We start from the raw sequence: 17162 nt of genomic DNA on the forward strand, positions 1-17162 counted from the left end.
TCCCACAACCCTGGGATCATGACCTGAGCCGAAGGCAGACGCTTAACCATCTGAGCCACCCAGGCGTCCCTTTTTCTTACTGTTTTAGACAGAAAGAATAGTCTATATATATTTATTTTTCCAACAAATAAATCAATTAACATATTTTAATTACTTCTCACATAATCAAACAAGCAAAGGAATCTCTGCTTGGTCATGACATTCAAGATTACAATTTATTTTGTAATATGACTTACCAGAACAAAGATAAAAGAACATATGAGCAGTTGACTTGGGTTGATGCTATATAACCATAGGAGTGCCTGGAAGGTACTCTTTCCATATTAAAAAAGATTTAAAAAATACTAGGTTGCTCCCCGAATGGATTTAACTTGCAGGATTTCTAATTTATTTGATTGCAGAACCCAATTTTGTAGAGTTTTGGGAAACCAGTGTTCTCAGAAAACACTTTTGAAAAATATTCTATGTGAATTCTGAGAATGGAAAAATACTTTAGGGATAAAGTCCTCAGCAGGAATTCCCAAACAAAGCAGAAACTTCAGGTAAACCTTAAGAAGGTAGAAAGATTGGAAGAGAGGGAAGAGAGAGGTGATGACAATTCCAGATAAATTTTGTGGGAGGTGGAGCAGCTGAGGAAGAGGGAGCAGGTGTAGCATTAAGAGCCTGGGCTTGGGAATTGGGTTCAGTTGGATCGGATGCAAATTTTGTCACTGAATTGGTTTGATGACCCAAGCCATTTAAATTCACTGAGACTGAGTTTTTGTTCTGTGATATTGGCAGTGCCATTCTCCTCCCAGGCTGTCATATGGTTTAAATTAGATCTCAGTGTTAGGTTAGAGCAAATGCTAGCATGCCGGGACACTCAAAAATGTTAGTTTCCTTCTTTCCCCAGTGAAGCAAAAGAAACAAAATATGAGAAAGTGGAAATTGAACAGGAGGTGAAATTAGTCTAAGAATTGTTATTCTTAGAATAACAGTTTTAGAATGTTTTGCTAGTATTACTTAGGTCCAAATCCTTATGACCACTGACATAGTACAGTAAGAACAAGCCATTCTTTTTCTCAAATCGGCAACATTACTCTAATTAGGTCACTCGTCTATCGAGTATTCTTCCAGAACAAATACTGATGATGCTTAAATTCTGATATATAACCTGAATTGAACCCCGTTTACTCTACAAGGAATACATACCTTAAACCAAACCTAGTGCTTTGGCTAATTCCTGATCACTCTCACCTAAACTGCACTTCCTGTTTATTCTCCTCTTTATCACACAGTCTTCTTGCTTCTAGCCCCTGAATCTCTGTCTCCTCTCAAATTCTTCACTTACCTGAATTGATCCTTTTACCTCTGCTGGGTGAGTTTACCCACTCTTTTGGTTTCAGCCATACAATGATCTCTCCAAAATTGATGTTTCAGTCATCAGCTTTTAAGTTTTATACCTAACTTTCCAATTTATACCAGAAATCTCCTGCTGCAAAACAGAGAGGGCACCTCACATGTGCCTATTTTAAAATTTATGATCCACAATCTTCCTTTCCCTCTGTATCCAGGTCAAGACCTGATTGTGGTCCACCTTACTGAATAGCAGCCTTACCCACCAGTAGCTCAAGCTAGAATGCTGGAAATCATTCATAATTTTCCTCTTTTCCTCTTATCTTTGCTAATCCACACACTTCCCTCCAGCTAAGTACGAAGTCCTTTTGATGCTACTATCTCAACACTTCTTGAATTTAGTCATTTGAAGAAGGATGTGAAATTGCATGACGGAAAAGAAGATTTACTGGTAATATCTCAAGTTCTTCACCACACCGAAGACCCTATTTTTCCATTTTGAAGGCTCAGAGACGTTATCTTGTCAGGAACCAGAGTCAGCAAACCATGAGAAACTGACTTGGTTAGACAGAAGGGGGAACTAAGGAGTGGAACGGACCATTAATAAATTCACAATGAGAAAATACTTATGACCTATTTCCCCCTTGCACTCTTTGGATATCTTCTTTTGTTATTTATTTTTTTCCCTTTAGGGGTATTCATAACATTATTTCTAATAATGTACTCATATCATAACAAAGTTGAACATGCTAGTAAGGGCAGGCTGCCTAATGCTACATCCTATTGGCAGACTCAGGAGTGATTATTTTGTCATATTCAAGTTCTTATTCAAGCTAGTGGGTTTTGACCAAATTCTTCCACTATGTGTTACTTTCATAATTTAAAGATCAAAGAGCAATCTATGTTTCCTCATTCAATAGGATTTGTCAGACAGCATGCCATGTACTTACGTTTCACCATAATTTTATAACACCACTGCTATCTGATTTCTATACAACTTCCAGTCAGATCTCCCTATGAAAAATCTTGCCACTCTCCAACTCTTTTTTTCCTTTGCCACCAGGGTGAACTTTCTAAAATGTAAATCTGCCCTTGTGACGTACTACTGCAACTTCTTTAATTGCTTCCTGTCACCTTCATGATAAAGTCTGTCCTGCTTAGAATGCCACAAGGGCCCTTTGGGATCAGCCCTTTGTCATCTCTCCCATCCCCACTCACAGATGTGTGTTTTTCCTCACTAAAACATGTACAGACTGCCACAAATGTTTCATTTTCTCTTTGCTTCTGGTCCTTTCAATGCAATAACTCTTTTTGGTTTGAATGCCCTGATCTCTTAAAAGAGAGAGAGTTCAGCTCATCCTTAAGGACTCCCTCCAGAGGTTTCTCTTATAGAAAACTCTTCTTGACTCCTGATTCCCTGATGCCTCCGGACTGCCTATATGATGTTGCATGTAAGTCTGTGGATGTATTTCTCTTTCATGCAGTCCTCTCATTAATATCTGACTCCCTGGCAAGATTCTTGAGAGCACAGACTTGGCTTTAGGCTTGTGGTCACCCTACTGTTTATACAATGCTGAACATACAGTAAGCACGTGATAAATGTTTACTGAATAAATGACTTAAGTACCTGGTTAATCATTCAACAAATAAATAAAATAAATCATTCATATCTTTGTCCTTCTAAGTAGGAGTTTGTTTTCCCTATGATTCTGCCTCCAGAAATAATGTCTTATATCCCTTTTATATCTTTTACACTACCTAGCAGAGTGTTGACCATGTAGTAAATGCTCAATAAATCATTTCCAGTGGATAGATTATTATTTCACATTGTATAGTTTACTTAGTTAACATTTTTGTAGTTGTGCATATATATTTAATTTATACTATGTTTCTCAGACTAGTAATAAAAACATAAACATATCCGAAATGAACATAAACCTGAAAGAATGTTCTTTTTTTTTTAAGATTTTATTTATTTCTTTAAAGAGAAAGCACAAGCAGGGGGAGGGGCAGAGGAAGAGAATCCCAAGCAGACTCCCCACTGAGCGCTGAGCGCAACTCCTGACTCAATCTCATGACCCTGAGATCGTGACCTGAGCCAAAATCAAGAGTCAGATGCTTAACTGACTGAGTCACCCAGGTGCCCCAGAATGTTATTAATTAAGTAGTGGCTACTTTTCATGATAGAGGCCCATGAACTGCATCAAGTATTCTACAACCATTGAAGTCATACCTTTTTCGCATATGCCCTCTTTGTTCAATAGGGAAGAATAGTTACCAAACTCATAAATGATTTTTGATAGTAAAATCCCCTAGGTAACCATTACTTTAAGTTAAGCTTTATATTTTGATGAAAGGTCATACATGTGAGATATTTGTGTGAGATGGAAACTGTGGGATGAAAGCTTGCTTACAAAATTCAAACGCACTTTATCAGTGAATTTGAAGGGACTTATTTAAAAATGAAACTCTTAGAAAGCAAGATGAGATTGTAAATAGTTGTTTCTGATTTTGCAGTAAAAATAAGATAGGACGAAATAAGTGGCTTTAGACAAATACACAAAAACCTGCTTGCCAGGATGGAATGCCTCTTCGATAATTTGCATTTTTTTCTCTTGGTGCCGTATTATCACAAACGTGGTGGCTTAAAACAACAAATGTATTATCTCACAGTTTATATAAGTCAAGAGTCTTGGTGGGTTGGACCGGGTTCCCTGCTTAGGGTCTCTGAATGGTGAAGTCAAGGTGCTGTCAGGCCTTCCTTCCTGAAGACTCTGGGGAAGAATTCATTTGCAAGCTCATTCTGGGTGTTGGCCGAACTCAGGTCCTGGCAGTTGTAGGACCAAGGTCCTGTTTCCTTGCTGGCTGTCAGCCAGGCTTTGCTTATGGAGGATGCCCATATTCCTTTTTAAGCTTTCCATATTTCCTACAATGGTGGTTCAAGTTCCTCTCACACTTTGAAACTCTCTGACTTCCCTTCTGTTACATATGTCTTGCCTGCAGCTAGAGAAAGTTCTTTGCTTTGAAGAGGTCATGCGATTAGATTCGGCCCACCTGGATAATCCAGGATGATCCCTCAATTTTAAGAGCCACATACTTAATTACATCTACAAATCCCCTCTTGCACTGTAATGAAACATTTACAGATTCCAGAGATTAAGGTGTGGACATCTTCAGGCAGCCATTTTTCTTACCAAATAATCTGTGATTTTTGAATGGGAGTAGAAAGCTTTACCTCAACCCGAACTCTCTTAGGGCTTGGGAGATTTGGTGATAGAGCCAGTGAATTATCTCAATTACTTTTTTTGAGGAATATGTATTTAACTTTAATCCATCATTTTAATTAATATTTCCACTTAAGTACTTAGATTTATAAATTTTGCAAAATATTTTATTTATGTATTTCAGAGAAAGAGAGAGCATGAGTCGGGGCTGGAGGGACATAAGCAGGCTCCCTGCTTAGCATGGGGCTTGAAGCCAGGACCCTGGGATCATGACCCTGAGCTAAAGGCAGATGCTTAACTGACCGAGCCACCCAGGTGCCCTTACATTTGTAGATTTTTAATGCCGAGACCAAGAATTTCAATGTTATATCCATATGTAATTATTTTCAATAAAAATAGTTAAATTTTCATATTATATGTTTAACAGGATGAATTGAGTCAGTCTAAAATATAGTTCACCAAGACTCACTTTGAAATGCAAGCTAGTACTGAAGTAGCCAAAAGAAGAGCTAGGACCAAAACATGTGGAGAGATAGGGATCTGAACATCCTTGACTCAATAGATTGTATTCACATCATTGAGAGCTGGTTCGAGTTCTTCTGTGAGAAACTCGTGGGTTTCCAGAGAAGAGATGGGATTATATGGCAAATCTCTCTTTGAGATAAATTTTGCTAAAGAAACAGAAGTTTGAAAATCTCTGAAGCAAACAATTAATATAAATTTTTTTGATACATGTCTTTCATAAGTTGTAACTTAAAACACTTGGCAGTATTTGAATATAGAAAAATGATAAACAACCAACAGATTTTTACAGTGTTCAGTCTTTTTCTTTTTTTAAGATTTTATTTATTTATTTAACACACAGAGAGAGAGCAAGAGAGCACATGCTGGGGGAGAAGCAGAGAGAGAGGGAGAAGCAGGATCTCGGCTGAGCAGGGACCCCGACTTGGAGGTAGATCCCAGGACCCTGGGATCATGATGCTTAACAGACTGAGCCACCCAGGCGCTCCCTACAATGTTTAGTCTTAAGGGAATCAAAGATGGGTGATAAATTTATGTTGTCATTTGGTGGGAATCGTATATGTGAAAATAATCCAGCAGGAACTGCTAACATCCATTTCTTACCATTTGTCCGTCCTTCTATGTAAAACTGGGCAATGATGGAGCATGCCTTTGACAGGCTGTACACGGTTGGTTTACCCGCTTTCATGTTTTAACCTCGTAGAGCTAACCTCTGCCACTTAGCACATCATTGGGAGCCTTTCAGAATCATGCAGGCTAGGAATCACTGAAAACAGCATGTTGGGGATGATTTGGGTTATTAAACATAAACTTGATTTTGATACTTTTATTGGAAATGTGTACCAGACATTTCACGCTGTGCTGCCACTGACCTATGATGAAGTGGGGCAATCCCACTGTTCTTCTAGTATTTCCAAAGCTTGCAGAGTATTGCTGAGTGTGAATGTAACATTTTCTTAGTCAAGAGGGGCCAAACTGGGGCGCCTGGGTGGCTCAGTTGGTTGGGCGACTGCCTTCGGCTCAGGTCATGATCCCAGAGTCCCAGGATCGAGTCCCGCATTGGGGTCCCCGCTCGGCGGGGAGTCTGCTTCTCCCTCTGACCCTCTTCCCTCTCGTGCTCTCTCTCTATCTCTCATTCTCTCTTTCAAATAAATAAATAAATAAATAAAATCTTAAAAAAAAGAAAAAGAAAAACCATGCGTCTCCAGTATTGAGCCACGTTTTTTGATAAAGCTATCGGTAATGAGTGTTCTGTTAGTAATGAGGCTACTGCTTGATCTCCTTTCTGATTCTCCTGTCTTATTTTTAAAACTCGTTTTGGAGGCGCCTGGGTGGCTCAGTCATTAAGCTTCTGCCTTCGGCTCAGGTCATGATCCCGGAGTCCCGGGTTTGAGTCCCACATCGGGACAGGAAATACCGGATCACAAATGTCAAATATTCTCTCAGGTTCTCTTGGAAAACTTGCTGGTTAATATTCAATATTTTACAATTCCCATTACATAGAAAACTTGAAGTAAGGCCTTTAAGCTTTATTAAATGGACCCAAACCTAAGGAACAAAGAGATAATAAAGGAAGCCAAAAAGAAAAAGAAACAACATGAAACATTGTCCCTCTAAGATAACTTTATTAATAAATTATACTTTGCTCATGTATGTCCAGCTTTATGCATTAAGATTATGTTTATTTTATACTAACATGAAAGCTGAAAATATGACCTCATTCTTTATATTTATTACAATGCATGTTTATGGAAATACCTTTTTTTATGTTTATTGATCACTTGTATTTCTTCTTCTGCGATAGATCGATCCAATTGCCTATTTTTCTACTGGGCACTTGTTCTTTCCTTGCATATTTGTAGGATCTTTTGATTTATTGGGGTTATTAGCTTTTATCTGTGACACATGTAACAAATGCTTTTTACCAGGAGCTGATTTGTCTTTCAGCTTTATTTATGGGGTTTTACACTGAATACATTTCATAATCTTATTTATTCATTTCTATCTTTTTAATCATGCTCAAGAAGATCTTTTTATCATAATTAAAAATCTTCACATATGTACTTCTACTTCTATGTCTTCATATTTTACATATAAATACTCAGTCTATCTGGATATTATTTTGGTGTTGGAGATGTATTTTCTAAAATAGCATAACTAAAAACTATTAATTAAATATATTGACAAAGTTATCATTTCTTTTTAATCTAAAATGATGACTTACTGTAGACTAAAATTTGTATATTCTTGAATCTCGTTCTTGACTTTATTTATTCTCATATTATGAGCCAAGAACATACTCTTTTGATTAATTAGTTTTCTACTTTAAATAAGTGGTAGAGCTTATTCCCTATTATTTAAGCTAAAATTTCAGAAATTTCCTGACTTTTCTTTCATGTTTATTCTTTTGCATAAATTTAATCTGTATTTTTAAGGTCCATCAGTATTAGATTGATATTATAACTGGAATTATCTTAAGTTTTTAGATTTAATTTGGAGATAATTGAGTCCCTTCTTTAGTCCTCCTATCTCTCTGAGAAACACCCCACTTTCTACTGGTAGATGTTTTTCCATACATATATTACTATACCATATGTCTATCCAGGTCATATCTATTTGATTTAGAATAGGTCTACTAGCATCTACTTTTGTAAAGAAATCTGAAAATACTTTTATTATTTTTAACCTCTGCATTTAACAGAATTTTCTCTATATCTCAATAATTCTGTTAGTTCTTGAAACCAAATGCTTTATTAATTATTAAGTTATAATCTAGGTGCTACCTGTTGATGATTAATTTTATACAATGAACTCCTTTGAACTTATAGTTCAGGAAGATTTGTATTTCTACTCTTGCTCTTTATATTGTGAATCTGGTCTTCCCTCTTCAAGAAAACATATCTGTATGCTAGCTTTTCATTGCCTGTAACCCTTCATTGATGTCGTTTCCATAATGGCTTCCACATTGTTCTTACATTCCTCTCTATGTGTGAGATTTTCTCAATGCCATTCTCCTCATCATTGATCCAAATTCTGGCACTATTGATTTTACTCTTTATTTCTTGTATGTCATTTTCTGCCATTATAGTTTTTCTATTTTTTAAAATCATATCTCACTACATTCTGTTTTAAAACATTACATAGTAGGATTCAGACCACCTCCACACAATTTTTTTCACATATCACAGAAAATATTGATTTGTATTTCCCCTTTAACTATGTTTTAAATATTTTCATAAATGCTTTCTTAGTTCTTCAGAGGAAAAAAATTACCTGGATAAATACATGTGTTATAACCATGTAGTAAAAGCAACAATATATTCTAAAAGAATGGAAGATGATGATCTTTCCTTATAATGTGTACTGATAATGCAATAGTACTCAATTAAATAAAGAGATATAAATGAATCAAAGCTTCTTAAACATATCACCCTTTTCTCCCACACATCTATCAAAATGTCAATTAAACTTCAGAATCTATATTTAGTTCACAGAAAATAATGAGTTGTTATAATTATATCTAGCATAATTCATTCACCTACATGGAACATTTTACCAGAAAGGCAGAAATCATCACATTCCCTGGCTGGTTACATTGACATCATGCCTCAAGCTTAGAATCTGCCATAAAGAAACCATCTTATATAGTACTTGTATACTTTAATCAAAGTAAGTAGACTTTTTATAAAATTTAACATACAGAAATAAAATTACATGCGTTATCTCATTTGACTTGCTCTTGAAAAAACCAAAGTGGCCCTTATTACCATTTTTATCAACCCTGTTTGTGATGGTTAATTTTATAGGTGAACTTGACTTGGCCATAGGTTGCTCAGATATATGGTTAGGTATTATTTCAGTGTGTCTCTGTGAGTGTGTTTCTGGAAGAGATTAACATTTGAATCTGTAGACTGAGTTTAAGCAGACTGTTCCCCACTGTGGGTGGGCATCATGCACTGAGGGACTGAATAGAAAAAATAGATGGGGGAAAGTAGAATTCTGTCTTTCTGCTTGAATGCCTGAGCTGGAACACTGGTATTGTACCCTTGGACAGTTACTTACAACATAGGTGCTCCTGATTCTCAGGTCTTCAGACTTGGACTAGAAATATACTACTAGCTTTCCTGGGTCTCCAACTTGCAGGTGATAGACCATGGGACTTCTCAGCCTCCATAATCACATGAACTAATTCCTTACAATAAATCTCTTTATATATCTATGGCTATGTTTGTCTATCTACCTACCTACCTACCTACCTACCTACCTACCTACCTATATATCTCTATCTTCCTATTTATAAATCATATATATATATATATATATTCCTGTTTCTCTGGAGAACCATGACTAACACTCTATTTTTCAGATGATGAAAGATAGGCTCAAATTGTATGTATCCTAGGGAACTCAGCTAGTTTAGAGATGACATTAGTGCTCAAACAAATGTCTTTAGACTCTGAAATAATGACCCCTTCCATTGTAGTAGGTGCTTCTCAATAAAGGCGATGCTCCCAGCTTTTATAAGTCATGAAAGATTACATTTTTTATAGATGGAGAGAAAATATATTTGAGCAAATGCACCAACACTCTGTCCCTTATGACTAAATATTCTATTTTCTCTGTAGGCAGCTGAGATTGGAGACTATAGCAAAGTAGAAAAATAACTGGATCCCAAAAAAACTTAAACCTTGGCTTTATCAGTCCCATGCTTTAACTAACTGAAATAAGTAACAGCTAGTAGTATCTTGGTGTTTTGACCCATCAAAAAAGTGGAGAATAAGACAGTTATGCCTAGTTAGATTTAAAAATTGTATTTGCTTTTATATCATTTTTTGTTCTTTGTCATTTAGAATTCCTCCCTTTAAAATATAAATCCTTGTAGGGAAAAGTTGGTTACTGTCAGAGCTGAACCATTGGGTTTACAGAGCTCAAATCTGAGTTATTACCCTTCTAAATTCTTCAGTAGAAGTTTCCTATAAGGTCTAACTCAAACAAAAATGTAAATACTTTCCACAGTGAATCCTAATTTCTGACCTAAATGCAATTCACAGAACTCTCTGAAGCTTTTGTTCTTAAAAGACTCAGGCTAGGGTCAGCTGACATGGAAAGCAATCCAACAGGGCAAAGACAGCTAAAAATGATTATATTAAAACTGACAGGGAGACACAATAAAAAACAAACCAGAAACCTTGAAATGTCTTGGGAGTACTTTTCTAAGTTCCAAAACCAAATTATCTTTTACTCTTTAAGGAAAATTAAACATGAGTTATTTATGTAATGTTTTACATTTTGTGTTTTGAAATGCTTTTTAAATAAATTTGTATTCTAAAGTGGAGTATTTAAATGACCATATGGAAAACTTGGTCATCCAAACATAAACCACTAAAATATACCAGCAACTGAGGTAAATTAATTTGACTTTAATTGGTTAAATTAGTATTGATTTTCCTTCTAAGTTAAAATCATTGATTAAAAGAGGTAATGCAATTTCTTAGAAAAGCCTGAGGAAATTAGGATTCTAAGGCAAAATCACACATACCAGACAATTTGGATTCATTTTCCTGAAGTTGTTGGCTTTCTAATGCTTACTATTCTAGAATTTCCTTGTTTGATTTCCAGAATAAAAATAAACTGTTTTCCAGTTAAAATCAGGTTCTAAATAAAGAGTTGCTAGGCTCATGGTGGAAAAAAGAAAACTATGTCTGTTCGGCTAGATGACTTTATCTATCACTGAAGTGTATCTACATAGGCACAGGTATGTATATTAACATTTATATGCCTCTATCTATGTTATACTGTATATAAGGCGTGTGTATACTGTATGTAGGCATGTGTGTGTGTGTGTGTGTGTGTGTGTGTGTATAATGTTAAGATATGTTAAGACATCTAAGAATTTTTCCCAAGTATTTCCAAAGAGTAGAGATTGTTTCCCATCATAGTACTTTTATTCAGTGACTATAGGTGGGTGAATTATTATAGTCATCTTTTATACCATGCCCCTGGCTTATCTTCCTGGAGCCCCTCAAAGTACATCCTAGGAGCACCTTACTTATAGTATTACATCAGTAATAATGATTAATGCATGACAAACTATGCAGTAATTTTTTAAAAGATCTATTTATTTATTTGAGAAAGAGAGAGTGAGCAGGAAGAGGGGCAGAGGGAGGTAGAGAATATCAAGCAGACCCCGCACTGAGCCTGGAGCCTTAGACTGGGTTCCATCTCACAACCTTGAGATCATGACCTGAGCTGAAATGAAGAGTCTGGTGCTTAACTGACTGAGTCACCCAGGTGCTCCAGATAATCTGTACTTCTTGTGAGGTTTTCAGATGATTAGTATGTATCCAGCTCGGCAGCTGACTATAGACAAAAGTATGGGCTTTAGGACTTTAGAGGAAGTTGTATCATTAAAACTCACTGAAGAATCTCAGAAGAACCAAATCTCAGAATCTGACACAAATTCAAGAAATTTTCAAGGAATAGCATCTAATAAATAGTTCCAGGATCCAAACCAGGAAAGTTGTAGGTAAATTCATCACAATTTTAAAGAACAGAAGCAGGTTTTTATAAACTATTTTATAAACACAGAAAATCATATAAGTGCTTTTAGATTCATTTTTATACAGTTATTAAAATCTTATTATCAAATTTCAGTAATTTCCTCTTTAACTCATATTTGACAAATAGCTACATTCCTATAGAAATAAATTTAAAGGACAAAAATAAAAATGTTCATCCTTGATAGCAAGAAAGATTTCAAATTTTCTAGAAAAAAATAAACAAGAAATGTGTAGGACTCTGTGAAGAAAATATATACTATGCTGAATGATAAAAAGACTAATATAAGGGGGACTTTTAAAAGTAGAGTGGTGGTTGCCAGGGGGCTGAAGGGTAGAGGAAATGGGAAGATGTTGGTCAGAGTATAAACATTCACAAAGATGAATAAATTCTGGGGAGCTAATGTACAAAATGGTGATTATGGTTAATAATACTGTATTGCATAATTGAAATTTGCTGAAAGAGTCAATCTTAAGTGGTCTCACCACACACAAAGAAGTGGTATGTGTGTGAGGTGATGGATATGTTAATTTACAATATATATGTATATTAAATTATCACTTTGCACACCTTTAAAAATCACATTGTACAACTTATATATATATATACAATTTTTAATTTTCACTCATACTTCAATAAAGCTGGAAAAAATTTAAATGAAATAAATTATTTTTAAAAGTAGATATGGGAAGAAAATTAGAACAATATTAGCCAATGTAAAACTGCAAGAAAGGGGGCACCTGGCCAGCTTAGTTGGTAAAGCAGACTCTTGATCTTGGAATTGTGAGTTCAAGTCCCATGTTGAGTGTAGAGATTACTTAAAAATAAAATCTTTAAAAAAGAAAGTGTAAGAAATTACAAACTCCAAATTATCAACATTTGTGTTATTGACAAGAATAAACAATATCATGGGACAGAAAAGAAAGTCTGAAATGAGATTAGGTATATAATTTGAGTAGCTACAATTTAGTAATTTATAAATAATAAACAAATTCTCTATTATATGATAAACACCAAAATAATATGATTCAATCAGTAATTGTCAAAATGGAACTTTTGGGCACATGGAATGATTGTATACCATGCCACAACATATATTAGTATATACTGAGATACTGATTTATAAAAACATGTCTTTCAGCATTCAGATTACGAGAATTCCTCAACAAAGTATCAAATATGTAACTAGATCGTTACCTCAGCTAGGCCTTCATTTTTGCCTAGAGAGTTAAATTTTTTTAGATAGTAAACTGGATCATTCTCTTGAGCTTTACTGGGTCTCAGTGGATTCTGTGGTATCATCCTCTTGTGAAGCACTGGCATCTCAAACATAGCATGTCCAAAATGTAACATGTGATCCCCAATTAACTTTCAATTTAAGCTTTTCTCCTCAATATTCTCCCCTCAAAAAAATGCCATCACCCTGGCACAGTTGCCAATGGCTGGGATGGGTCTATGATAACTGGCTTGCCATCATTATTCCTATCCAATCTAATCTGAAGTTGTGGTCCATGACCTCTGAAATGTTATGTTCATTGAATATAAGATGTCTTCATGTAAGAAACACAAATATCATATGTGTCCTTAAGAGAGATTAAAATTAAAAAATGCTGCTAAATAAACTATTTAGCAGCACACACCTTAAATTTTAAAGTACATCATAATTTCAGAGATCTTAATACTTGCCAAGTTTGCAGCCATCACACCAGCAAAAGTGATCCAACTGTCATTGGATGGTCAGGAGAGCCTCTGTGGGTCTTTCCACCTGCATTCTCACCTTACTGGAATGGTCCACACACAACAGCCAATCATCTTTCAAGATGCAAATCTGATAATGTTTTCCTGTGTAAAAACTTTCACTGATTTTCAACTTAGAATATGATATCTAAAAATAATTTGACCATGGTCTTCAATACTTGGCATGTCTGGCCCCTGACTTTCCCAACCACGTGGTGGAAGTGTCTCTCTAACTTATTATGCCTCACCTGTGTCCCTGCAAGTAAGTCAACTTGTCCTGCTTCTTATTATCATGTCTTTAAATTACCCCCTTGCCCTCTCTTTCTACTCAGCCTCTCTAGTCTTGTTAATCTTTAGGGATTCAGCCTTCTCTGCCCTTTGGATTAGGTAAATGTCTTTTGTTTTAGATGCTAATATTTTTGTGCCTGTCACAGAACTTCATTAGAACTACATGGATTTATTACTGTAGTTTGTTGAATCATGGGATGAAGCATATAATTAAATCTAAACTTTTTTTAAAGATTTTTATTTATCTTTTTGAGAGAGAGAGAGAGAGAGAGAGAAAGCATGAGAGGGGGGAGGGTCAGAGGGAGAAGCAGACTCCCCGCTGAGCAGGGAGCCAGATGCGGGACTCAATTCCAGGACCTGATCATGACCTGAGCTGAAGGCAGACGCTTAACCAACTGAGTCACCCAGGAGCCCTAAGTCTAAACTTTTATTGCATTGTAGCACACATAACAAAAAGAAATAAAAATTAATGCACAGTTAAAAAGATTATCAAAAAGTAGGGTGAGTGGGTGGTTCAGTTGTTTAAGTGTCCGACTCTTGATCTCAGCTCAAGTCTTGATCTCATGGTTGTGAGTTTCCCCATGTTGGGCTCCAAAGTGGGTGTGGAACTTACTTAAAAAAAAAAAAAAGATTATCAAAAAGGAAACATTCATGTAACCTCCAAGAGTTCTCAAGAAAGAGAATACCAAAGGACATGGCAGAACATCCACCAACATTCCAAAGGACATGGCAGAACATGGGTGGATACCCAACATGCCTATCTTAATCACTACTTCCCCAGTGATTTGGGTTACCCACTTTTCTTTTTATACCACAGTGTAGATATGATTGTTTTGAACTTTTCAAATTTATAGTTTATTTTATTTTGTGTTTATTTTTACACTGAATGTTATTTTCGTATAATTAATCAGTTTTGTAAGTAGTTCTTCCTCATTGATGTAAAAAAAAAAATTATCCAATCTTCTACTTTTTGGTAGAACATATATAACATTATATTAGGAAATTTGATAAAATATAAAAATAAAACATTATATTAGTTTTAGGTATACAGCATAATGATTTGATATTTATATATATTGCAAATTATCACTACAGTAAGCTAACATCCATCATAACACATAATTACAAATTTTTTTTCTTGTGATGAGATCTACTCTCTTATTGACTTTCAAATATACAACACAGCATTATTAACTATTGTTATGTCTCTTTAAAAGATATTTCCCTCCTCCACATCATGATATTCTCACATATGATATTTGAGGGGGTTCCTTCTTTGCATTTACACTTGGTGCTACAATTCATCTGAAATTCATCTGTGATATCTTCATATATACTCCAGTGTCACCCCAGTCATAAATCACGTGTCCATTTTTATGGATCTGTTTTTGGGCTTTTTATTCTGTTCTGTCAGTCTGTTTATCTAACATTGCTTCAATAAGACACTCTTAAATACTCTATTTTCAAAAGAGTATTTAGTAAAGAATCTGCTCCCACCTTATACTTCCTCTTCAGGAGCATTTCTCTTTTTTGGTCTTTTAAATTTCCACATAAATTGTAGACTGAATTCATCAAGTTCTAAAAAAGAGAAAAAACTGAGATTTTTGTGTAATTGCATTTGTTTGTTTATTATTTATCTTATTTTCTTGTGGGACTTTGTTTTATTTGATTATGAGATACATGAAAAAACTTTAGAGATTATTTGTGGATAATCGTAATTTGTAGGATCTTACTATCTTTCATTTGACATGACTTAAGTCTGACTTTTAAAAGTAGCCAGGGATGCTAGAAATGCATTCTTACCTTAACCCAGTTATAAAGAATAATATGATTTAGGTTAAGCTTCATTTCCTTTTAAGTCTAGTATATTTCTGGCTCATGCCTTCTTTAGGGCAGAGGTTGGCAAATTACAGACTGTGGGTCAAATATGGCTGGTGCTTGCTTTTATAAATAAGGTTTTATGAAATACAGTGATGTCCATCTATTTATATTGTCAATGGTTGCCTTTGTGCTACAAAAGCAGAATTAAGTAGTTGCTATAGAGAGTGCAGCCCTTTAGGATTTAGACAAAGCCTAAAATATTTAGTGCCTAGCCCTTTACAGAAAATACTTGCTGAGCTCTGATTTAAGATACAGTGCTTTATGGTCTACACAAAGGATGGGGGTCAATAAAGGTTTGTCCCTTTGGCATCATCTGGATTTCAGTTGTGTCCTCGAGCCCCTGGAGCCTGCTACAATCATTGCTCAGTATCTCACCCTCTCCTGTATTCAAGAAATGGCAAATGTCCCATGTAGAAATGATGTCCCAATGCTACATTCAATTACTTGTGTTTCCTTCTCTTACTTCATTGCTTTATATTCTTCATCATGCAGCAGCATTCCTGCGTCTTCAAAGACATTTTAAAAACATATTTTCCAGTATTTCTCACCATTCTTAGTAAAAAGTTTGGTACACATTACATAATATGCCATCAGTATAGGCAGAATACTCTATATTTAAAAACATACATATCAGGGGGCACCTGGGTGGGTCAGTGAGTTAGGCATCTGACTTTTGATTTTGGCTCAGGTCATGATCTCAGGGTCGTGTGATTGGCCCTGTATCAGGCTCCACAGAGCGTGGAGCCAACTTGAGATTCTCTCTCCTTCTCTCTCTGCCCCTCCCTGCTCACACTCTCTAAATAAATAAATAAATAAATAAATAAATAAATAAATAAATAAATAAAATTTTAGAAAACATATATATCTTTCTAGGACATCATCTTCATGAAGTTCACAATTGTGTTCCTGTTCTTTCTCGAAATGTATCTCTAGGCTCTGCTGTAAAATTTGATTGTGTTAAATAAATGGGTGTGGAGTCATATATAACTATAGAACTCAGGTGCATTCCTTTTTTTTTAATATTTTATTTATTTATTTGACAGAGAGACACAGTGAGAGAGGGAACACAAGCAGGGGGAATGGGAGAGAGAGAAGCAGGTTTCCTGCAGAGCAGGTAGCCTGATGTGGGGCTCGATCCCAGGACCCTGGGATCATTTGCATTTACACTTGGTGCTACAATTCATCTGAAATTCATTTGTGATATCTTCATATACACTCCAGTGTCACCCCAGTCATAAATCACGTGTCCATTTTTACGGATCTGTTTTTGGCTTTTTATGAGCAGAAGGCAGACGCTTAACGACTGAGCCACCCAGGCGCCCCCTCAGGTGCATTACTGACCCAGGGCTCTTGTTGCACAGAGCATTACTTCCCCAAATTGAAATATCTTCCATCAGTGGAAGCAAGGGCAGGCTAGAGCTTGATAAATGCTATTTATAATATAAAATATTAATAATCCTGAGTTGCAACAAAATTGTACTTTACAAGAAATGTAAAGCTGAACGTTATTGGTTAAACACTTGACTTTATTAAACTGCTTGTGGTTGTTAAAACCCAAGAACTTGTTTTAAACTTTGGAAAAGTGCCTTTTCTCCTTCTGGGAATAGATCTTTCATA

Source organism: Callorhinus ursinus, unplaced genomic scaffold (assembly GCF_003265705.2).
Source record: "Callorhinus ursinus isolate GAN/ISIS: 27379988/994484 unplaced genomic scaffold, GSC_fseal_2.0 scaffold32, whole genome shotgun sequence".
NCBI lineage: Eukaryota > Metazoa > Chordata > Mammalia > Carnivora > Otariidae > Callorhinus > Callorhinus ursinus.